Source organism: Colias philodice, chromosome 13, assembly GCF_061535455.1.
Source record: "Colias philodice isolate Cphi_HAF_F1 chromosome 13, ilColPhil1 Martin Lab GWU primary, whole genome shotgun sequence".
NCBI classification, from domain to species: domain Eukaryota; kingdom Metazoa; phylum Arthropoda; class Insecta; order Lepidoptera; family Pieridae; genus Colias; species Colias philodice.
In genome coordinates, this window is record NC_143098.1 from 8,856,077 (window position 1) to 8,881,501 (window position 25,425).

Sequence of the window (25,425 nt, forward strand, 5' to 3'; positions counted from 1 at the left end):
ATTCCAATCCACGCAGGAATATATTTAAAATACGATTGTATACGAATTAAATGATTAATGTTCGAAAGTTCTGGAATATGAATTATGAAATAAGGCAAAGTCATTCATGAAATAAGCCTTAGATGTGAATTGAGCAAAATATTTAGACGTACTTGAAACCATATTGTATATTTCATAGAAAAAAGAGAAATTACTCAATTAAAAAATCATTATTGCAAACACCAAAACCAACATACATACGCGCTAATCATTTGCATATGAACGGGATAGGATCTTAAGAATACTTAAGATAAATAGGTAACATTATATACATAGATGAGTTTGAAAGCCGACCCCATTAAATCTACAATACTTCCTTAGCACTTGATAGTCTTCATATCCCATCCTCGATTATGCTTTTGAGATGAGACCGTTTTTTACAATTCCTGCGTGTCTCTTACTATAAATATGTTATGTTTGCTTACCTGTAACAAAAATTAAAACAAATTAGCTACAATATAATACCATAAATATTTCCCGTAAAACTCTGATTTTCATTTTCCATTGAAGAAACGAAGTTTATCTTTACAATAAAAATTACTTATTGAGATTGTCTACTTAAGAATATTAGTTTAAGCCTTTATTTCACCATACTTTCTAGTCATAAATTTCTCTTTAATAAAACTAATCGAAATCCACAAACATACTACCACATGGTGTTCATATTCAAGGCGTACAATGTAGTACCAAGCATGGCCAATACGTTTTGAATTCACAATAGCTCTATTCAGCTTAACGATATACGCGAAGGACGTAGGTTTACGAATATTTAATTGTTCCCATAGTTTTGAACATATCCTATTGTATAAGAAATAATTACACGTATATGGTATGAGTTGTGGGTATGTGGAATACCGATGTAACGAAAATCGATTGTGTCTATAATAGCTATTGTTTCTACTCTAGCTTTGATATATTGGTAACTTTTTTATTACACGCTGTTACGTGTTGTATAATAATATTCTTTTAATAGTATTTAAGGGTGCGTATAAAGCAAAATTACCAATCTTCTATTAGATGATACGTGTAATATTCAAGACCAAATCTAAAAAATAAAATATATATCAAACTAGATGATATGTTCAACGATTCTTTTTTTCATAAACAATTATATTAAAACATTTGCAAGATATTTGTCAGAGCATTTTGTGTAATTACTTTTAGTTTTGGTTTTATCTGCGATAAACCAGTTTTGGCGCTCTTTTTTTCACGAGATAAACGTTTGGTTTTGTCACGATAAAAGTGGTTTATCGCAGATAAAACCAAAACTAAAAGTAATTACACAAAATGCTCTGACAAATATCTTGCAAATGTTTTAATATAATTGTTTATGAAAAAAAAAATCATAATAAGTATTACCATGTCAAGTAGAAAACGTAAAAGTGTGAAAATTAGAGCTAACTTGGTGATTTTTTTTATCAAGTCAATTTTAATATTTTATGTTTTTGATTGAACAGAATCGTTGAACATATCATCTAGTTTGATATATATTTTATTTTTTAGATTTGGTCTTGAATATTACACGTATCATCTAATAGAAGATTGGTAATTTTGCTTTATACGCACCCTTAAATAGATTGCGCAGTTAGTATGCTATATTATCTTAAGGTGTTTACTGTAAGGAAAATTGGTGTCAATGTTATCAAAATTATTTAGATGATTGAAGCATTTTTGTCCCTTAATCCTATTCTTATTTTTACACATTTATTCCCTCATATCATAATAATAAATCCATTACTGATTTTATTGGTATCGCCATTAAGGAACGATCCATCGTTGCTAAAATTATAAATGCGAAAGTAACTCTGCTTCTGTAACATTTCGCAAATTAACTGCTAAATGGATTGGTTGTCATTTGACATATTGATATATTGGACTTCGAGAATTACATATACTTGTATCAACCACAAAAAGGAAAAGTTTAGAAAGACTTTTGATAACGTGAAGTTAACGGGAGCTAAGCTTTCATATTTATTTGAAAATTGTATGTTTAGTAAAAACGTTACCTGAATATGACAACTGTATATAAGATACCTACCTAACTCAACGCAAATGTTTGTTTATTTTTCTACTATTTATTTTAATCTTATTATATTAACTGTATGTATTTTTGTTTGTTATGGAAGCGTGTTTGTGGCACATTTTCTAAACAAAGATTGTATCTTTTGAACGACATGGTTTTATTCATTTTTGGCCGTTTGTTCAATAAGGGTGCATCGCTATGGTTACTTGCCACAGGTAAATAATGCAAGTTATAACCGTTCTTCATTTTAACAGCGTCGTCGCTTTGAGTAATGAGTAATGACTCTTGTTGTAAATTTGTTGAATGTTCTCCTAACAATTTGGTATAGTTTTAATTGACTCAAAGGTTTTTAGCTAATCAATAATTATGTTTAGTAAGTAAATACCAATAACTCATATCTGAAAATTAAGTGAACCAAGATTACAGCAAATGATTGCATTAAGAAAAATAACGATGTATTTAATAACTTGGAGTTATAATAACATAAAAACAATTCAGCAAAACAGTTGAAATTAACAAATGTTGAACTTTAACAGCTTCAAATTTTATTACCAGTTTAAAAGTGTTTATTGTGTTTAGTAGCGTAATAAAACGCTTTCCACCTTCTAAATTTTTAACTTATAGCTGTTTAAGATTTTATTATATTTTATTTTGCAATATCGCGTGAAATATGAAACTAAGCAGTTATTATCACACTCAATTAGTAGCTGCGGAATCGATATAAATGAAAATATAAAAGTACTATGGCTACTGTGGCGGACACATTCCTTTTAAATCCTTTACAAATCAGTCTTTAATCCGGTAGGTTTATACTTTCCGCGACAAGCTGACTCACTCATGCGAAAGTATGTTCCCACCCCACCTGTACATCAAACCGTACAACCTATAATATTATCCTTTGATTACCCGCATATACTAAACGCTCCACGTGTGCCCAAATAAGATATACCTAATCCCCTGAAAGAAACCCATTCACTCGGATGCATTGAATCGATTAAGTCGTATTAACATCGATAATGTACCGAGTGAAGGGCCTTTATTCGGTCCTCCAGGAGGCTTAAATCGAGGGAGCAATGAATTGAGGGGATTCATCGATTCAATGTGCTTTCTTTGATGTGTACGAGACGATTATGTAATCGATCTCGCTTTTCGGCATTAACTATTGAATAGCGCAGCGTGTGATCAATATTTAGAATGTGGGCCGTGCGTTTGAATGTAAATTTGTTGTTTTGGTTTATATTTATAACTAAGATATTGTTCTTTATTACTAGATAGGTATTAGGTAGGTAGATTGAATATGACAGTCTTAACCGCTTTGAAAAAATCAATGTCCTGTAAATCCTTCACTCGACATTCGTCAGTGTGTGATATTTATCAATTATTCATATTTAACGGTAGAGTTCACACAAACAAAATGTACTTGAATCTAAATTAGAATTTTGTAAATGTAGGTATTAATTTCTTTAAATTTTAAACTTAGTCAACATGAGATAACTATTTTGCCTCTTTTGTTAAGAGCTATAAAAAGTTGTATCAAATCTTCCCATGTCATGTATGTACTCTTCAACTAAACATCATCTATTATGTTCGATAATGAACCAAACACATCTAAGGTCATGAATATCGGCATATCAACGGGTGGCAACCATAAGGCATGCGTTGGACAATAGTAACCAATGGTTACCAATAATAATAATATGTTAAAGTTGGGGTTTGTATGAGACATTAGCTTAGACATTAGGATAGGGACACTATAAAAATTGAGTTTTTAGGTTATAACTTTATAATTATTATTCCTCGTGTTTTGAATAAGTCTAAAAAATGTAATTTAAGGGTAAAATATGTAAATTAAGGTAATTTCCTAAACTTTTAAGTCTAGCTATTGACCCATTTTATAAGTGAATTTAATTTAAAACAAAATCGCAAGGGACAGGTATAATTAGATACAAAATTATCCAACTATAAATTTATTCAAACGTTATTATTATTTATCATACATTTATTATTATATGAATTACTAGATTTCTGCCCGTGGCTTCGCCCGTATGCTTCGTATGTTTTAGTATGTTCCTCTTAAATCACTCTATCTATTAAAAAAAAAACCCATCAAAATCTGTTGGGTATTTTTTAACATCTTAGCATACAGACGCGACGGTGGAAAGCGACTTTGTCTTATACTATGTAGTGAGAACGTTTTAAGAATATAAGTAGATAGTACTGAAGTCCCATGGTAATAAAAACTATGCTATCCATTTATTTGATTATTTTGTAAAACGACGTTTCAATTTTGTCGTATAATAAAAGTATCATCATCATTTAACCAACCAGTAAAAAATAAACAGTATTACCTAATGCATGTTTTATTTATAAAACAACTCAGTCATGTCCCCAATTATAAAACTTTTTGGACGCTTGTTTTTACTTTTGTTTTTTCTACAACGACAATTTGCTTTCAGGATTCTGGATGGTAAATAATTGAGTACAGTAAATTATGGTAAGTAAAATTTGCTATCCTATAGCATAAAAAAAGTCGATAAAAAATAAATTAAGTATATATAATTATAATGCTGGTATAAGCAGAAAAACTATAATTAGCTTAACTAACTCTTTAAATAACTTTGTAAAAGTGTTTGGGAGTTGAAAACGGAAAGATTTTAATAAGTTACGAAATAAAAGGAAAGTTAAAACTTTTTGCTACTTGTGTGATTCTAGAAAGGGGCTTATAATAAACCTATCATAGAGCATATATAGTCATATTCTGATTCCTCAATAATTCATCTGGAACACAAAATATTATCTACAGAAAACTGAATTGCACCCAAAAAAAAGATCTGATAACATCTTCGCAAAATTAATCACTAGAATCGCAACAAATCTAAGGAAAACTGTATTCCTAACATCCAAAACATGATCTGATAACATCTCTCCAAAATTCGATGACTGAAATTGATCCCTATTAACTAGGCCCTAGGGACTACTTAAACTAGCCCTTCTAAACAAACAGCTAATTACTAAACCATCGTGAGTCAGGGCCAACGTGGTCGTGACCGCGGCATTATGCAATTTGCACGTATGTAAATTGGCTTGTCCTATCACGATATCAATTGCAATGAAGATTGCATATTGATTATGTTTTAAACACCGTTTTAAAGAAAGGATCCGAGGGTCACATTTCGACACGAATACGTGATGGGATTACAAAATTTATATATTGGGAACGTATTCGAATTAAATTAAGTACTAGCTGCGCCCCGCGGTTTTACCCGCATTGCTCAGCTTCTCTTGGTCTAAGCGTGATGATAATATATTATAGCCTGCATCGATAAATGGATTATCTAAGGCCGCCTTTCCATCTGCAAGAAAACTTCCGCAAGAAATGTCCCACAGTCTGTCTGACAGTAGCTTGCAAGTCTGATTCCGCGTTTCCAACTGCAAGTAGACTTGCAAGCTGCTGTCAGACAGACTGTCGGACATTTCTTGCGCAAGTTTTCTTGTAGATGGAAAGGCGGCCTAACAGTACAATTTTTCAATTCGTAGTTTATTGAGATTAGCGCGTTATAACAAACAAACAAACTAATCAGGTTTATAAAATTAGCATAGATTTAAATATTATATTATAAAAGATTACACTTACAATTACAACATTCGAAGCATTCTTTAAGGCCAATTCATGTAAGTATAATGAGTTTAATTCCTTAACTAAGATCAAAGGTTGCTTGGAATTATATTTCATCAACAATCAACTGTACTGATTTGGGTTTAAACGAAATTCCTGTAGTTAGTTACTAACTTTCTGGATTACACATAATAATTCAACTCGTTAAATATAAACCTTGTTAACCATATTAGTATCGCTTCAATAACAGTAGGAAATAATAAAAATAATGAATGATGACCTGTAATGAGATGTTATTTAAATTTAGCTTTTAGATCATAATTAGTTTTTATAATTTTTATTCCATAAATAGCTGATTTTCAATCGCATATCTCGTACCAATTCATTATTTCTTTATCTATACTAATATTATAAAGCTGAAGAGTTTGTTTGTTTGTTTGAACGCGCTAATCTCAGAAAGCACCGGTCCGATTTGAAAATTATTTCACTGTTTTCTAATCCATTTACTAAGGAAGGCGCTATATATGTACTATAATAACTTTAAAACCAATAGAAGCAGAGCAATACGAGTTATATGAAACTAAGTTTTATTCCATGCAGCTTGTCGTGGATTTGAATGGTTTTTATTTGGTGAAATCGACCCTATTACTGAAGTTGTTTACTATTATCAATAACACGAATAAGCAATAGAAATTATTATGGATGTTGAAAAAGTATTTTCAAAAAAACCATAAACAAATCTGGATTTAATTAAAAACTCGGACCGCAGTAAATAGCATAACCTGCTATGTTAACTTTTTAGTTTTTATGTTATCTACAAAACGCTTCATGGTATTTTATTATCTTCCATCTAACTAAATGAATAACCATAATATAAAGATAGAGGGACACTCATAAGTATTACTTTTTAACTGAGGAAGCTTTGTTGTTGATAACAGCACGTTTCATTTATCATGTTGTAGACATTAAAAGTTTTTAAAAAGAAAATGATGAGTCGGTTGTGTTAATTAGAGTTTATTTCATCTGTTTTTACTGATTATCTACTCTTAACAATTTCATTCATAAAAGTTGTACATAAAGCATATTTTATAAAATGAACTTTTTTGATTTAAGTATTTTTAATCGACCCGAATTCGGATGAAATAATTAGCGGGGCATTCATTCTTTATTAGTTCAAATTGAAGATTAATTATATTATAATTCACATAAAACACTTTATTTCTATAGCAGTGCCAAAAATGTATTATTGTGCCATTTTTTTGGTTCCATTGATTAATTTTTTATCTGAGTACGGGCGTACTTTATTAGGCGGTAGGTATGCTCTGTGTTGACCCGTCTATTGTGCGATAGTCTTTAGATTTTGGAAAATAACTAAATTTACCATACCTATCTGAATAGGTGGCAATGTATCCAGAATACTTAAGTATAATGGAACTCAAGGATGTAGGTAGGTACTAAATGCACATGTGAATCCCGCCCGCCCAAGTGACCTGTCTAAAATATTATCCTCAGAAAATATGTCAGTACAATTTAATGAGTAAAGTTGGGGTCGTAAATATATCAGTGAGGCACGCGGGCCGACTGATAAGCGGCAACTAAAAAAGTTCGCGAAGCACCGCCGCATGGGATTCCTAGTTAGAAATATGTTTAAGGTGATGAATTAATTTTTCTAACATTTACGGCCCTTTTTAAACCTTCGTAATTTTTATATTATTAAAGTTGTCGTGATGAAAATTCTTGACAAGAAAGTTCAATAGTAACACAATACGTCTACCGTTTTAGAAACATGATTCCATGATATTTTCTCGATAGAAAAAAAATACAAAGTTCTCATTGTTATTTTTTTTTAATCTCTGGCATCTTCAAAATAACAAACGTAAAGTTACGACTTTTTGGATATTAACTATAAAACATACAACCTATACGTCTACCGATTTAGAATTTTGAAATATGCGATGGTTTTGAAATAAACAAGAAATACTTGAAATTAGCGCGCGACTAGCCAATATAGCGAGAGCCGCCCTGTACCTTCCTACCCCGATCGCTGCACGAGTCATTCCCGCTACGGCCGTCACACGGGGAACTTGTGTCGCTCGCGCCATCGTAAAAAAGGGTGACAACACAATAAGACAAAATGAGACAAATGGGGACAATAAAGAAAATAAGAAGAAGAAACATAAAGATTGGAGGAAAAAGAATGCTTACAATTAGAACAAATTAATGAAGTAAGTTGGTTTTATTTTAAATTTGATGATAATTGTATTATAGACGATGTTTGATATGTACCCCTGTTTTAAGTACATAACGAATGTGTAAGATTTTTTTCATTTATAGCATAGATAATCTTTTCAGAAATCCGGAATCCAGAAGGAAAATAAACCCACTGATTGTTCACAATGTGAACCCACTCCTTCGTAAGTACCTTTATTCAGTCAAAAATGTATGTTATCAACGCTCTACTGGTTTTATCGCATGATTCCATTTTTAGCAAAAAGCAACAAAGTGCAAAGAAATAAAAAATCATGGTGAACTTAGTGGAAGTATGGTGGCCGTAATATGGAACAGGAGCTCATTGGAGTAGTATTATATTTTAAAAAATACGAAAAAATTTCAAGAATTACATTTCTTAGTAGGTGGTAGATAAGTATGTTGTACTTATAAAGAATTTGATGTTGATATTTATTTCATTTATACTTACTACACCTGTGCGGGAAATTGCTTAGTACTAAAACAGGTTTATATTCATATTTACATAGTAATGTGAGTTTTCATTTCGAAAAATTTTGTGTAAGTATATTAAATTGAGTTCCTGGGTGATCTGGAAACACAATTGGGCCCGGAAGATGGCGCTGCAGTCACTCCTCCTAATCACATGTACCGATTTGGATGAATATTTGTGTGCACATTTCATTGTTGTGGGATGATTGGTTGATTCGTTTTCACATTAGCTAATATTATGTATTTTTGTTGTTAACTTAATTTAATGTTTATAATACATTATTATTGGTATAAATAAGCCAGTGTTCGTCTCAAATTGCTGTACCTGCCTACCTACCCTACCAGGGCCTAACTTTGTTCTGGCTATTTTATTTTGATTATTTGTAATGAATAATTACAATTATAATAGAGTGCAAAAAATAAATACATGCGTCAATATATTTTGTGTTTTTTTTAAAACAATTTTTTTATTTAAAAAAATATCATTCCGACCGCGGCTTTGCCCGCGTGGAATTAGGTTATATCGTGAATCCTGTTTTTTCCCACAGAAGTGTTCAGTTCGGATAAAAAGTATCCTATGTGTAAATCCAGGCAATTAGCTATATTTTATCAAAATTGGTAATGTAGTCTTGACGTGATTAAGTAACAACTAACAAAAAAATATACAAATTAACATCCAAAGTTTCGCATCAGTTTTACTGTATTAGTGATATCTTCCACTCTTGACTTTGACTGAGAAGAATTAGGGTTTATAACTTCTTTCAGAAATAGTACCTTTCATTTCTGGGCATGATGTAATACCTACGTCAGCATCAAATTCTGTCTAAATCAATTCAGTAGTCCGCGTTATTGAGTACCATTTCATTTTTTCAGAGTAACAATATTTTTTGTTATTTTAAAGATTATTTATAACCTGTATTATTTTGTAATAAAGTAAACATTACGAAATGATAATAATTATTAATAATGTCTAAGTAGTTGTTAAAAAGAAGATTATTTGTTTATAAGCAAGAAAATAAAACCAATAAATCAACAATTAAATAAATGTATGACAATATTATAACTGTATGACGACTCCATACATGTTTGTCCCGAGTCGGCCAGCGGCAGCGCGGCGAGTTTGCAAGAATGACTTCGCGCACACCCGCGTTCGCGATAGCGAGCTATTAGACTCCGCCCGCCAAGCAGTGGATTTTTTTTTGTGTATCGTCTTAAAATAATGACACGTTTTTAACACGGAGATATGTTTTACTCTTGTTAGGTATATGTGCAACTAACAACGTTATATTTGGTGTTTATTACCGGATAATAGTTCAGTACCTAGTTTTGTATTTTTTTAAACTAACGGTTCGCCCCGTCTTCGCCCGTGGTACGTCTGTTTTCTCTCCATAAGAACCAGCCGTACTTCAAAGAATATTATTTAAAAAAATAACGAAAGCTATTCAGATTTGCGCTTAGCAACACATTTGGCGATTCATTTTTGTTATATAGATTCGCCAACAAATTTTATATGGTTTGTAAATCCTGTGCATCCGTTTATTATATAATGCAATAAATTATATACACACTGACTGATAATTATGGTCTCATGACAGTTCACTCAGCTACGCCAGCTACGCGGAATATTCAGGTACTTATAACATCTACCTACAACATGTTGGTAAATAGTTCGTAGAAATTCATATTTTGTATAATTTACCTACACTGTAAATTGTTTATACAAAGGCTTATAATTAGTTAATTACGCTAAACTCACTGTGATTATTAATTCTGATAGGTGAACTTTCTTTTTTTACATTTTCTTATTATGAAAAATATTATTTTAGGGCGGTGAACTTCAGTAGGTATTTTAAATAAAACACCTAAAAGCAAAAGCTGGTTTTACTCAAATGTTATAAAAATAACTTACAAGTAATCTTTAATCATAATATTACTAAGGTAGAGTTCAAAATTGTTTGAAATTTAAAATAGACAAATTCCGCATTAGGTTTTATTAGCAACCTTTTATCATAAACCTTAACGTCATTCGGAGGTCTATTACACGGGTAATTACCAACCTTTAGCTAAAATAGGGGAGAATTATTTACGACTTGAAATGTAGCAATTATTTGTACTTATTAAAATATCGCAAAATTTTGGGGCAATAACGACTCCATTCCGTTTTTTGTCGGCAATAAAAAAGGTAATGTAAAAAATTATGATGACAAATTTTACCGCGAATGGCTTTTTGCAAGACACAAAACGTAAAAAGATTATCGTGGTATATCGATTTTTAAAAACCACCTGAGATTCGTGAATCATTGCTATCACATCTCGATATTCGCAAATCGAAAGACATTGCTGATCTGTATCAAACGTAATTCAAAAGACGCCTTTTAAAGTGAATGATCTTGAACATAACTTATCTGATTTATCATTTTAACATGCTTTGTAGCTCATCAAGATCAACCTTTGCATGCTATACTCGTTTATGAAAAAAAAACCTACTTACGAGAAATTCTGAACCTTTCAAGAACTTCTACCTATAACTTTAAATATAGGCTTTATACTGGTAAAAAGTCGCAAATAAAACCTAGTTTACCTAGTCCATTTAAAATGATGTAGGTATTATAAAATAGGACATGTTTAATTTTCAAACAATTAACATGCTACATCCAGTATCACATGGTCCGTGATAAAGTTGGATATTATAAATTGTTAAAATACTTTTGTAATATAAATTCTGTTCCTAATCAACATACATTGTTTAAAATATAAGAGCAAATATCGTTTCGTATTGCTTCGACATTAATGGGAATGTATGAACAATTTTTCATAGCCATTTTACGATATTGCATTCGTAGGTACCTACATGAGTTATCTAGATGTGAATTATTATTGCTTCGTGTAGAATTTTGTCGAATAATATGCGATTTCATTCTTGCTCTTGTAAGTTTTGAAAATTATGTGTCAAAGAGCGATAGATAAACTCAGACACATGTGCTTTTCGATACAAATCGTGATTTATTTATTATTTTTTGCCATATTTCTTTATTTTACTGAGTATATATTAAAGATAGAGTTGCTACGTTAAATAAAATTTACAAAAAGTTTTATTATTACTTATTAGATATTCGCGGTCCGCCCCGGTCTCGCCCGTGGTACATGTTTTTGTTTACGTTTTCTCTCCATAAGAACCCTCCTCATACTTCAAGGAATATTATAAAAAAATAATTATCGAAATCGATCTACCCCTTCACGCGTTATGCTGTGACAAAGGTAAATAGGGATTCAAATTTATATTTACGTTATCGTAATTGTAACTCATTATGTATGTAGGTATATTTATTCAGGCAGTTAAAGGAGATCTAGGTCTCTCTAAAATATTAATGTATCATTTAAATACCTACCGTACCTACATTAAATATGTACCTTAGGGCTAAGTAGGTAGTTAAAATATTAAACAGCACTTTATTTGATTACACGCATATACCTAGAGGTTTTTGTATATTAATATTTACATAATATTAATAAAATATTACTTGATGTGTTCTTTGAGACTTATACTTATTTATCCAAAAATAAAACGCCTCGTATTGATACACTTCAAAGCTCTTGGGAAGGTCGATTAAATTTTTGTCCATAATATTTATTTATTTGGTGTATTCTTTGTCGGTTTATGATATGCGAATAAAATATATCATTCAGAATTTAGAAACTTACTTTTACGTCAGAAGAAAAATCAGTTAAAACTATTTTATTGTAAAGTAGACTTAAATGTAAACACAAGGAAATACTACGTATTTTATCATCGTCCAAGAATAACATAGTCCACTACAATACGTATGGGAAAGACTTAGTAAGCTTAAATTCGAGACCAAACGATTATTCCTAGAAAAGTGTCGTATACAGTAAATGTGTCTCATGTCCTAGTTGTGACCAATTTGTACACTTTCTTGAGGTTATAGAGCGTGTACCTTACACTTTATTTCTTTATGGCTGAGAGATTGTAGGTTATTCAAAAGTTTAAAAGTAAACGTAAGTATGTGTTCTGATACGCAATTTGGTTCTAAACTTCTGTTTATTACCATGTTAATCGTGTATTTTGTTTTCTATATATATTTTTAAGGATTTTAGTGGAAACAAATAGCCAAAAGGAAAAGTGGAATAAGATATGTAACAAAATTTTATTTATTTATATATTCTAAGATTATAATAATTATTATAAGATGTAGAGATTATAAGATGCTTAAATATGTTGTCTCTACTTAAGATTGAATATGTACGATGTCTAAGTACCTTATTATAATCCACCATTTTAACATCCTGATTTGCAATAAATAATTAAAACTACTTGAATTAATTGCATTCTTTGTAAATGCAAATCTTTACATCCACAATTGGGGGTCTTCAAGCGAAGAGTGAACGGGTACCTTCTAGGGAAGCGCGCTCCATCATAGGCCACATCTCAGCTTACCATCAGGCGAGATCGTGGTCAAGCGCTTCCCTATAGCACAATAAAAAAAAAATAAAAAAAAAACAATTACTTCCAAACAAATCCTACAGACGCCTTCCCTAACCATTCTCAATAATTTGAAAGCTTGCCAAATATATATTTTGTACTTGACAATTCGCACAAGTTATTAAACGTAGCGACAATAAAGAGCACAATAAGCAAGTTCCTACATTTTCAGTGGCGAAAGAGGGCAATGCGAAAAATAAGAACGCATTTTAACACCGAGCTGCACACGATACGTGAGGCCCGAAATGTCAGCTACGTAGCACAGGGAATGCAAGCGCTGAGTTATAGACTCACAGCGATAAATTATCTGTGGCCGTGTTGACAGATGTTGTTTTTTTTTCATAAGCGGTCAACTGAAGCCGCGAAAAGCAGGTGAAACCCGCGAAACTGGAATTGGTGTTTAATATTTTATATTTTACTGAAACGTTTTCTGTAAGATGCAAGAAGCTTGCAAAATAATTTACGGATCAACATTTAATTTTAAAATTAATTCTAAAATTTCTTAAAAAGGATAATTGGTATCAATAAAATCGTTCTCTAGATGTGGCAAAAAAAGAAATTTCTAGATATTATTTTAAGCGGAGTCATACACGCTCAACATTTTCCCTAACCCGGAGCCCGGCTTATTTATAAATGGTAGATTATTATAATTATGTTCAATATCATTATAAGCAAGCTAAAGCGTATAATTTGCACCACACATACACGGTACAATGCGCTGGCTCAGCGTCGGCGCGGCCGTGAGGCGTGACTAGCCACCGTTCCGTTGTTTATGGCGTTTATGCCGTGCTATATGACTTGCCATGTGTCTATGGTTTATCGTTTATACTCAATGGCACTCTGTAATGGTTGTCTATGGTCGACTGTAAGAGGTTGTGACTGCTAGGTATTGACTTGCATGGGTGATAATGAGATCACTGTAGTTATGAAGAATTTTTAGGTTCAAAACTAACCATTGGATGAGAAGTCTTGTTAGATTTGTCAAATATCAGCTATGTCATTTTTTTTTGTTTATAATTTATTAGGCTGGAACGAACATAGATTTCCCCACTATAAAAAAAAAGGCTGGAACGAACATCCAAAAATTAAACTTATGAAAAGCAAGAACAACACACTAGTCTGTGACATTAAAAAATACATTAGATAATTCTGGTATTAGGTTTGTAAATAATATGAGCGAGCAAATCAAATACAAACACACCTTTTTTAAGTAAGTATTTAGCGAATCATAAAAACAGAATTTCAAGGCAGCGTAGAATTTTTAACAACCTTTTTTGCTTCCATGGTTCTCTTTCACGGTAAAAATCTGGATGGATTTGAATAATATTTCACACCACATGGTCAGACCATAGATAAAATATAGCATGGTTTTTGCAGTACTATGTGACCGAAGCTTTTAGCAGACTCATTTTTTCTGCATTCGCATGAACTAGACTATCCCTAAAGTTTCGAGTAAATCTGACGTCACACAAAAATCCAAAAGTCCTTTTTGTGATCACCTACTATATAGAATGGTACAGTTTTTTTGTAAAACTATTAGACACAGGTCTTTATATGATAGTTAGTCATGAAGGCAGTGATTATTACTTGTATTTATAGAGACAATTAGGAGAGGAACTACATCTATTCCAATATAATCACCAATAAAACAAAATCAATGACGTTCATTTACTTGCACGTGGCAGAAAAACGTAAATTATCACTGTCAGTTCCGTCTCAAAGGATAATCCCGTGTTAACGAACTCCTTTGACGCTCGGCTCGATTTGAGTAATTACAGAAACACTTAAATCCGTTTTAAACAGTAGTTAAAAAAAGGTTGACGACATCTTTATCTGCTCGGGTTGTTTGTTTTATGGAATTTAAATAGATTCCCGGTGACGTATCGGCGTTTTGTTAATGCTTTTCGTTATTTACATGTTATTTAGTTGTAGTTTATTTGTGAATTATTTTACAGTTTCAATTATTGTAATGAAGTAATCACATGAAATGTTTCCATTATAAGTCAAATTACAAAATATTTATCTTTTTTTTTAATTAATTAAAGTAGATAAACTGTATATTATAAGATCTTTTTTGTGGTTGACATCTAATTGTATTGCTACCAAATTGCTCCATAGCAGCGTGAGAGACAAACATACATACTATGCACATTTTTGAATAAAACTTATTTATACTTGCGTAAAAATTAATATATTTTCATCAGCTCATCTACTAGTGATATTCTAAATAATTATTATAATATTACTAGGTTTCCGCCCGCGGCTTCGCCCGCGCAGTCAAAGAAAAACCCGCATAGTTCCCGTTCCCGTGGGATTTCCGGGATAGCGTCATTTTCCCGGGATAAAAAGTAGCCTATGTCCTTTCTCGGGTATCAAAATATCTCCATACCAAATTTCATGAAAATTGGTTCAGTAGTTTAGGCGTGATTGAGTAACAGACAGACAGACAGAGTTACTTTCGCATTTATAATATTATAGTATGGATTTGTGATATAATATTTGTTATGTATTTATTTTTACCATTTGTGTTAAAATGGTACATCAATGCGCCATTTATAAACGACGCGCGACACTCACACCATATCATTTCATAACGCGAAACCAAATATTTTATTTCACTGCCAATTCAATATAATATTCATTTCCCAGTACGTCTCAGGCCAGAACGAGCTTTAAAAAACGTACTCATATTACATATCCGTATCACAACGAGGTTTCTTAGAAAGCAAACTGAAACATGATATGTAGTGATCATGTGCGCTCATTTAGAGGTCTGTATATCCGCTGTTCGATGGTCGATTTAAGGGAATTATCCTTGTAAGTATCTTGTTGTTTATGATAGATATGCTTGGTATGTGCAGAAAGGAAAATAAAATATTTATGTAGTCTGTGTAATGTCGAAATAATTGTCTAATATGAAATAGGAATGTAGATTTCTGGTGGTTATATAGGTAATGTTCGATATCGGGTAAGTAGTTTTTGTAAGAGGCATTAATTATTAGCATTAAAACAACAAAAAACATTTCCTCTTAATAATATGAACGCATACATACGCATAAACTTAGTTATTATATACGGAAATAATAAAAAATGTAGGCCTACGATGATATACAAAAATCAATGTCATACTTGATCATAAACTGTTAATTTTCTATAGTGTTAATCCAGATTATAACCTATAGTAAGTAGATAATTAATTAAATTTTATAATACCATCATTATCATCTCACATTATTATTTGTCATTGTCAATGATAAACATTTATAATTATTATGGCAATAATAATTATTACCATTATTCTAATTCTATTCATGTCGCTTGTCAATTATAATTATAACTGTAAAATGAGAATTGACACACTTGAGATAGAGTTTCATCCATTTCCTTAACTTCTTCCCTATTTAGAGTCCTGTCATTTATACATGCACATTTCATAAATTTTATAGTTATTGAAGTGAAACTTCATGGCGACAGTCACGTCATGGCAATACCGTCAGATCATAGAGTAAAGCAACGATTTTGGTATCTTTGAATCTTTCAAAGAAGTTTCACTTCTGACACGTGTTCTCGGCACACGCGCTCTTTTTAATTTGACATGGAATATTGGAAAATTATTTGTAATGCTTATATTTGCAACAGTTTTGAGGGATCATGCAAAACTATTGAAATGCTTTGGCTGAAGTTTTATAATATGTAGGTATACTTACAGCTTATAACTTGGAATAATAAATGGTTTAATAATTTCTGCGAAGTACGAGCTTTCCGCTAGTTAAACTATGAAATGTTTAACATAATTATTGCATGTATTACCACGTTCCTAAGTTAAATAAGTAAAAAGTGATTATGTGTTGTGAACTATTTTAAACTGGACTAAAAAGTAGTATAAAAATCATTCTTTGTAATTAACCTAACCTTTAAATTATATCAATGTTTGGAATGTTTTTTATAATGCTTTGGCTCTATTACGGATTTTTTTAAATATTACAACAAGTGACAATCACATCTAGCTATTACAATTTCGGATTGTAAACTCATACTAATTAAATCATAAAATACTGACATTACACCAAATGACAATTATTTTAACCTGCAAAAACAAAACATTCGTACTTCAAACTCAACCAAGTTAAATCCATTGAGGCGAGCACAAAAAAGTGTCTACTCCCGTGTTTTTCACCGTAATATTTTTGAAGTGTATAACTGGCTATTGTGAAATGCTAAGAGCGCTAAACCGTGCAACCTCCGACCTTCAGTGCAACCACAATTACTCCACAAAAAAGATTTTTTATCTGTGCTGTCATAATTTGTACTGTTAACTTTGTTTTCATCTAATGATAGTATTAATTTTTTGTTCTGTTTAAATATCGAAATCTATTGATTGGATTTCGAATGTCTTTTATTTTTATTAATTCAAATGATACCTTTTTATCGCGTGCTTGTTTAAATTTCTAGAGCAAAGTTTCCACTTGAGAAATCCTTCTTCCGAAATGAAAAAAGACGTCCATTAATCTTTACCACATTTATTTTGATATCTGTCCAAGCGCCGCTTAATACTTTTTGGAACCACGGCTTATATGAATCAAAACTACTAAATCTAAAATACAATTCACAAAAAACTTTATTCCAAACGATTAAATATTTCCGCTCCACAATACATAACGTTCGTAAGATTGAACGAGCTCGTTCCACACATTCAAATCTCGTGTTACATGTTAATATTTGCGTTCAAAATTCATAGTAATCTATGCAAAACACGGAGTATCTTGAGCTTCGCCTATTAAAGGCATTCATTTAACAAGCGGAGGCGTGAACCGACGGCTATCTACCGGCACGTATTTAGTATGAACAATCGTACCGCGTTCTGAATATTAACTAGGTTTAGTCACGACTTTCAACGTAATTTTTAACGTTGCAGGTGAGCCATATAATGTGAAATCATAGGATGGTATGCGAATAAAAATTCGGGTATAGAGAGAGCTTCGTAAGAGCTTGGTTTTGTGAGTAACCCTTCTAACAAACTTGGGATCGGTTATTAAATGTACCTACATTGTTCAATGTTCAAAATGCCTAATGAACTTGTAACTGATACCTGTAAAGTGTATATTAGGGAAATTATTATTAATGGTTTTCATAAATATAGTAGAGTCAAGAATTATATTAGATATTTGTCTTATGTATTTTTTTCTACACAGCTTGTCTTATACATGGATATGATCTTCACTTATTTATGACAAGCGATCCGCCCCGGCTTCGCCCGTGGTACATATTATTTCGCAATAAAAGGTAGCCTATGTTCTTTCTCAGGGTCTAAAGATTGTCTGTGCCAAATTTCATCAAAATCGGTCCAGTAGTTTATGCGTGAAAACCATACATACATACATACATACAAACCTTTCCTCTTTATAATATTAGTATAGATAGTGTTCAATGAAAATATATTGTAAGACTACGACAGGTTGGGAATTATAAAAAACGTTGTTAGTTACGAATATTGTTTCTTTAAAAACATTATTAAGTAAGTATAGTAACTCAAATTGCTACGCAATCTTCCCGAAACTTTCTTAGTTGTAAACTGTAAACTAATCTTCAATAATATTTGTGTTTACGAGGTTTGTATGATAAATGAAGTTATAGACTCAACAATTAAACTTTGTGTATGTCAAAACCCTTTTGACATTAATTATTACAATGTTAACAATACTTGAGAAATCAAACCAATCTCCTAATATTAAATACCAACCCTTTTAATTAAAAGTAACAGCAGGACTTATTTTATGTTCATTTAAATCGTAATATATTAACACCACGTGTAATTCAGAGCGTAAAAACATGTAAACAATACCACATGAAAACAAGCTAGTTGTTTTCATAAAATTTTAATTATACAGTTATAAAGCTAAGGCAATAAACAGGCTGTCTATAAAACCTAACGCTTTTCATTTAAAAGCACATCTTTTATACCTTAACTGCAATGGGAGATAATAGCGTAGTAATTATGGTAATGAATTCGTCCTACAGAACACTCATTGTCAAGATTGTTGCTTTTACCAAATGACCATCGTGGTAATGGAAAATAATATGAGTAATGGCGCGTTAACTACCGGAGGGATTCAGATATCTCTTTAGGAATAAAGATAAGAGACAGGAATGTGACAAACGATGAAAGTTATTTTTGTTGCCATTGGAATTAAAAATCAAAAGTGATTTTGTCTCTTATTTTAACTAGCTATATTATGTTTTTTTTTTTCGATTTAAAATGGAAGAAAAGAGCGTGTGTGCCGAGCACACGTGTTAGAAGTGAAACTTCTTTGACAAATCTTTTCAAAGACACCAAAGTCGTAGCCTTACCCCATGACGTGACGGTATTGCCATGACGCGACCTTAAACTTTTACTCTCATCGCGCCTAAAGAAGTTTCACTTCAAAATATTTTTAATTACGTGAAATATAGAATCTACAAAGGTGATCCGTTATGTATTATAAATATGATAATGATGAATCTATTTAAACTACATATTTTAAAATTAATGTTTGGAAGGAGACATTTATCATAATATTTTCATTCGCAGTCGTGGGAGTCATGGCGAGAAAAATGATAAATAAATACCATTTTATTTACATTAAAATGTTACCGATATTATTTCTTGACTTTTAATAACGCCTTATTTATGCTATGAATATTATAATATGATTTTTTTATGTTACATAAAACTTTAGTGTTACAACGTTTGTTACCAAACTCGGAAATAGCATGACCAATTTCTTTTATTTTTGTTTTGTATAATCATTGTTAAGTCTAAGAATAGGTAATAAACCCCCAAGTGATAAGTGTCTTAGCAGAGAAACGTTGGCCAAGTCAGCTAGTAATTAGTATAACTATAAGATATAGATAATCCCCATTTTATAATATTTATTTCCTTCGCTACGAAGACGCTTCATATTGATATACAATCATTGTTACATAATTATATTATGTACTAGCTGTGCCCCGCCGTTTTACCCGCATTGCTCCGCTCCTGTTGGTCTTTGCGTGATGATATTATATAGCCTATAGTCTTCTTCGATAAATGGGCTATCTAACACCGAAAGAAATTTTCAAATCGGACCAGTAGTTGTTGAGATTAGCGCGTTCAAACAAATAAACTCTACAGCTCTATAATATTAAGTATAGATATTAATTATGTTTAGTCTATGACAATCAGCCTACAAAACAATTATTGGTTTCTTTATACAACAGTACATGAGTTAAAACATTGTGCAGTCAATTCTGAATCACGACAAACTGTTTGTTGTAACTGTATTGTCTTTTGTTTTGGCATTCACGATCGATGAGCCATAAGCAATGAGTTATGCGGTTAAAGTATGAAGCATCTATTTATTGCTAAGGATAAGGTATCGATCAAACTGTGGAGGAAAATTTGTTAACTTGACGATGTTATCATTGAATGACTGTTAGATGGAGTTAAAATTATGAATTGGAAGATCGTAAGTATCTATTGAAAACCGAATATGATCTTGTATTTTTAAACTTAGGTACATAATAATATATTAGCAGAAGATTTATTGAACTGACTGCAGTAGTCATATTATAGGTTTAAAATAAAATACAAATTTATTTCCATTATAAAACTAGTTACTGCACCCATTGGTTACTTTAATAGTTTTTTAATGTATCACAAATCGATGAGAAAATCCTTTGAATAATAAAAAGGTTTTATAGCATTGAACAAATAAACGTTATCTTTACATAAACGGATACAATTTATTAGGTTTAAAGAAATTGGTTTAATGTACCTACCGAATCCCCTTAGTTTGCAGCCTAGCGGAGCCAAGGGCTTAACTTGAAAGCTAGGCTCAGGTCCAAGCAGAATGCTTTTATTAAACGAGCTCTTATGTATTGACAAATAACTTTTATTTTATAATATAACTAGCGGTCCGCCCCGGCTTCGCCCGTGGTACATGTTTACGTTTTCTCTACATAAGAACCATCCTGGTACTTCAAGGAATATAATAAAAAAAGAATTATCGAAATCGGTCCACCCGTTCTCGAGTTATGCGCTTACCAACACATTTTGCGATTCATTTTTATATTATAGATAGACTAGCGGTCCGCCCCGGCTTCGCCCGTGGTACATGTTTACGTTTTCTCTACATAAGAACCATCCTCGTACTTCAAGGAATATATGTAATAAAAAAAGAATTATCGAAATCGGTTCAGCCGTTCTCGAGTTATGCGCTTACCAACACATTTTGCGATTCATTTTTATATAATATAATAAAGAGGTAAGATTTTTTTGTTTATTTCACACTGTAAGGATATTGTACTTTCTGGCCTTATTAGTCCAGAATCTGGACCCGCATTCACCTGGACTTTCCCGCATTCACTCAGTCATCTGGACTACAGATTAAAATGAAAGTAGCTAAAACAAATAATGGTATTAATAATTAATATAACTTCAAAAACCAATAATATACTATTATTATTTTAAAATACGCAATGAATTATGAGGCGAAAAACCCTCCATAAAATTAACTTTAAAAGCAATTCATAAAGTATTAATAAAAACATCGAAACAAAGCAACCGTCTAACACACGCTCCGGTAACTATTTGTTCACTGACGCTTTTAAGCAAATAGAAGTAACTAAAACATTTTAATATTTCTGAAATGTTATGAGAAATAAAGCACACACTGCATAAAGGAGAATATGCATTTTCCTGAACGCAGAACGACTTCAATAACAATCTACGTTCTATCCCTTTATTTTTATTATGATATTTTATATATGAGAAATATTTACGTTTAATATATAGAGGCTTTAATGATACTATTTTTTTGTAAAAAAGTCATGCAGGAAAAGGTATGATCTTTCAAATTATGAATTTGGTCCTTTTCGCATCGTTCACAATTTGACAGTGTGTCATTAAAGTATCGGAAAATAATAGCTTCAAATTAAAATGGACTTTAGTTGTTCAAAAAAAAATAATATAAATTTAAATAATTACAATATCGGAAGAATGTAATGGTTACAATTCATAAGTTTAATGAAAATATATATCCTATGAGATAATTTTAAGACTATTTTTTAACTTGGAATGGAACTTCTACTATTTCAAACCTTATAGTTAATTTTTTTAGTCATAATATGTTTTAGTTATATATTCGTGTTTATGGCAACACTTTCCATAAAATCGAATGTAAAGTATATCTGGGAATAAACAAACGTTCCCATGCGCTAAAATTACAACGTCACCTAGGAAACCTGACGTTTTTGCCGGTGTTGCAAGCGGCAAAAAGCATTTGAATGAAGATTTAGAAATCCAACAACGGAGGCTAAATTATAACCTGACACGATCGATCACTTTCACTAGTTTTGATAAAAAATCGGTTACGATTCGCGCGGCTGTGGTTATGAAAAATGGAAAATAAGTATCAAATTTAATAGCTTGTTTGAATTATAAAATGTAGTGAAGAAACTATGATAACTAAACATTTAAGTCGCACTGGCTACGTATACATTTTTTGACGTGACAACGTCATATAATTCGATAGAGCCGGCTGCACGCACGAAAATACATGACTCATGCGACGTTACCTCGCTCTGAGGCGTTCCATGTAAGGCTTGAAGTGCAAGCGAGAGCGCGGAACGACAAAGACAAAGAAGCACAATCGGACGTTGTCACGTTCAACTATCGTCAGTAAACCGACTATACAGACAACCAATTTTTTTTTCAGTTGGATATGTTCTATGCTACTCTATAGACATGACATGATCCTTTTGTTTTATTTTTTTCTATCGTATTATAGACATACTAGTATATCTGCTAGATACAATTAAGTTTCTGTAGTTTCTATATGTATAGTATAGAATGATTCACTTGTCCCTTGACTTGTCCTAATCTATTCTGATGAGATTTTATAGTTAAGCGATATTTTTGCAAACTATACTTTAACAAAAACAAGTCATAACACAACTCTATAATGAAAGTTAATTATGTAATTATAAGTTGAATGTGTGCTTCATATGATTTCAGCGTAACGAATACTACGAATTTTCACATACTTAGGTATTTTCTCTTATAATTAAGTATGAAATTTGAATTTCCAAACTTACTCATTGATAAAGAATTTTAAGACAACATTTGCCTATAAATAATCGTAGCATATCTCTTCTTCTGGGGACAACATAACTTCTTTCTTTGTATCTTAATAATTATTAAATAATAGTAGCCGAGTATACATACACCACAGATAACCAATAGGTACAAGATATCTGCTAATGTAATTTGCTTAAAAGAGAGCCGTTTTGGTGGACAAGTGAAACTAAAACGCAGTAAAAAATGTTATTATAGATACTTCATATACATTTAATAAAAATCTTATTTTCTCACGGTAAGATAAAATTTTATTTATATGTATTTATAAAGATATTAAATGACTAGAATTACAAACAGCTTTGTCTTTCCGTAAGGAAATGCACAAACCGACAATGTAACAGTTACGATGCGAATCGTTGTTTTTCTAAGAATGTATAGAATAGAGGATGTGACCATATTCATAATTACAACAGCTATGATAATACCGTCAGTATATTAATTGATCTATATACTAGATATTATGAGTATTATGTTTAAATAGCCGAATAGATCAGCTCTACGCTCTAAAGATCTAATATTTATCTAATGTTTTAGACATAGAATGTAGGTTTAAAAGTAATAATAGTTAGATAGAAATATTATGGATCATTTAGAAATACTTTTCTTATTTTTAATGCAAGGAAAATTTACAATAGGTATTCCTCTTAAAAATTCACACTAAAAACACAGCGATACCACGCTTAAATATAGGTGGGTAAAATTCACACATCTGCTGATATATTTCGCAATAAATTACGTACTGCGAATATGCAAAAAACACACTAAATTTTCTCAGGAAGAAAATGAAAATGCATATTACGGTAAAGCTGCAAACGTATGCATTTCTAGTTAATCCTACTAGTGGGCAAAATGAACGACATATCTGCGAAGTTTTTGCTACATTTTAACTAAAATGCTGCGAACTGCGGTGGTTTTATTTTGATAAAAGCTATTTTTATGTAATACATTGCGTTTTGTAGTTACGTACTTTGGCTGTTATTGGAACAAGCTTTTGTGTAGTAATAATTACCAAAAAAAGCTTCAAAGTGATTTAAAGACAATTTAATATTTTAGTACCCACCGTCATTTTAATTTACGTGTTCATCATAAACATCTTATTCCATAAAATACCTATAAAATATGTATATACAAATCGTAAATATAACGGACTTTAAAAGCTCTCTAGAACGACAAAGTAGAGCTACCTTTATAACGTATTTTTAATTTCAATATCGAATGATTTTTCTTTTTTCTTTTAATCGTTACGATAACACATTTCGAACCAACCATAAACCACCTTTATCGCTCTACATTATTCTTATGTAAAACTTATGTTATAATTTCCAATAAAGAGAAACAGAAACTATATAATGTTCCTTTGCGATACGTAAACCACAATGTATTTTAACCCGATTCAGGCCAAAGTGAGGGCCAAAGCTTGACAACGTACTACGAAATACGCAGAATTGTTGTCAAAGGCCCATTCATCCATACAGGCTGATCACGTCATGGCTTAGCTGCAGACCCTTCAAACTGCCGAAACTAACTGCATAGAGACGCTGTTGTTCCAATATTTATTTATAATATACTTTGCTGTAAGCTTTCTTAAAATTTCCAAGACTATTATGTCCAATGTTGGCATAATAAAAATTGGCATAATAAAAATAGATTATACTAGCGGTCCGCCCCGGCTTCGCCCGTGGTACATATGAAAAATAGATGTTGGCCGATTCTCAGACTTACCCGATATGCACAGAAAATTTCATGAGAATCGGTCCACCCGTTTCGGAGGAGTAGGTATGCAGACTAACATTGTGACACGAGAATTTTATATATAAGATATTATTTATCACGAATAGTAAATAGAAGTGCCTTCTTCCTTATTAGGGCGTGGGAATTGACTTAATATTCTATATGGGTAATCGGCCTTGCTCTTGCCTTACTAGACTGATTCTTATTTTGGATCTAGTCTGTAAGCAGCAATCTATCAAATAGGGTAAAAGTGGGATAGATGCCCTACTTTTTGAAATAGCCTCATAATTTTAAATACATGAATCTTATACGAACACTTTGTATGAATATAGCTAGGTTAATTATCTGTTTTGAATTACTATATATATTTTTTATCCTATCATTTATAGATAATGTGTAATAAATATTTTTGTAGAACACCTTTTTTGAGGATAGATGCCTACCTAGTTGGATAGTTGCCCCACCATGAAAATACTAAGGAGGATAGATGCCTGCAGAGTGGGATAGATGCCTTACATACTCTATAAACGCGAAATCTAATAAAATTAATATGATAAACCAGCAAATGTCATGTTAACATAGTTGTTCTGTTGTCCAAGAATATACTTGCGCTCGCACTCCTTCTTTTCTTTTGTAATTTC

At 31.6% G+C, this 25,425-nt stretch overlaps 1 protein-coding gene across 2 annotated transcripts in view; it reads right to left on the minus strand.

Moving 5' to 3' along the window:
* Positions 1-25,425, minus strand: part of LOC149483575 (kin of IRRE-like protein 3) — a 100,047-nt gene that overhangs the window by 33,938 nt on the left and 40,684 nt on the right. The window lies entirely within an intron of this gene.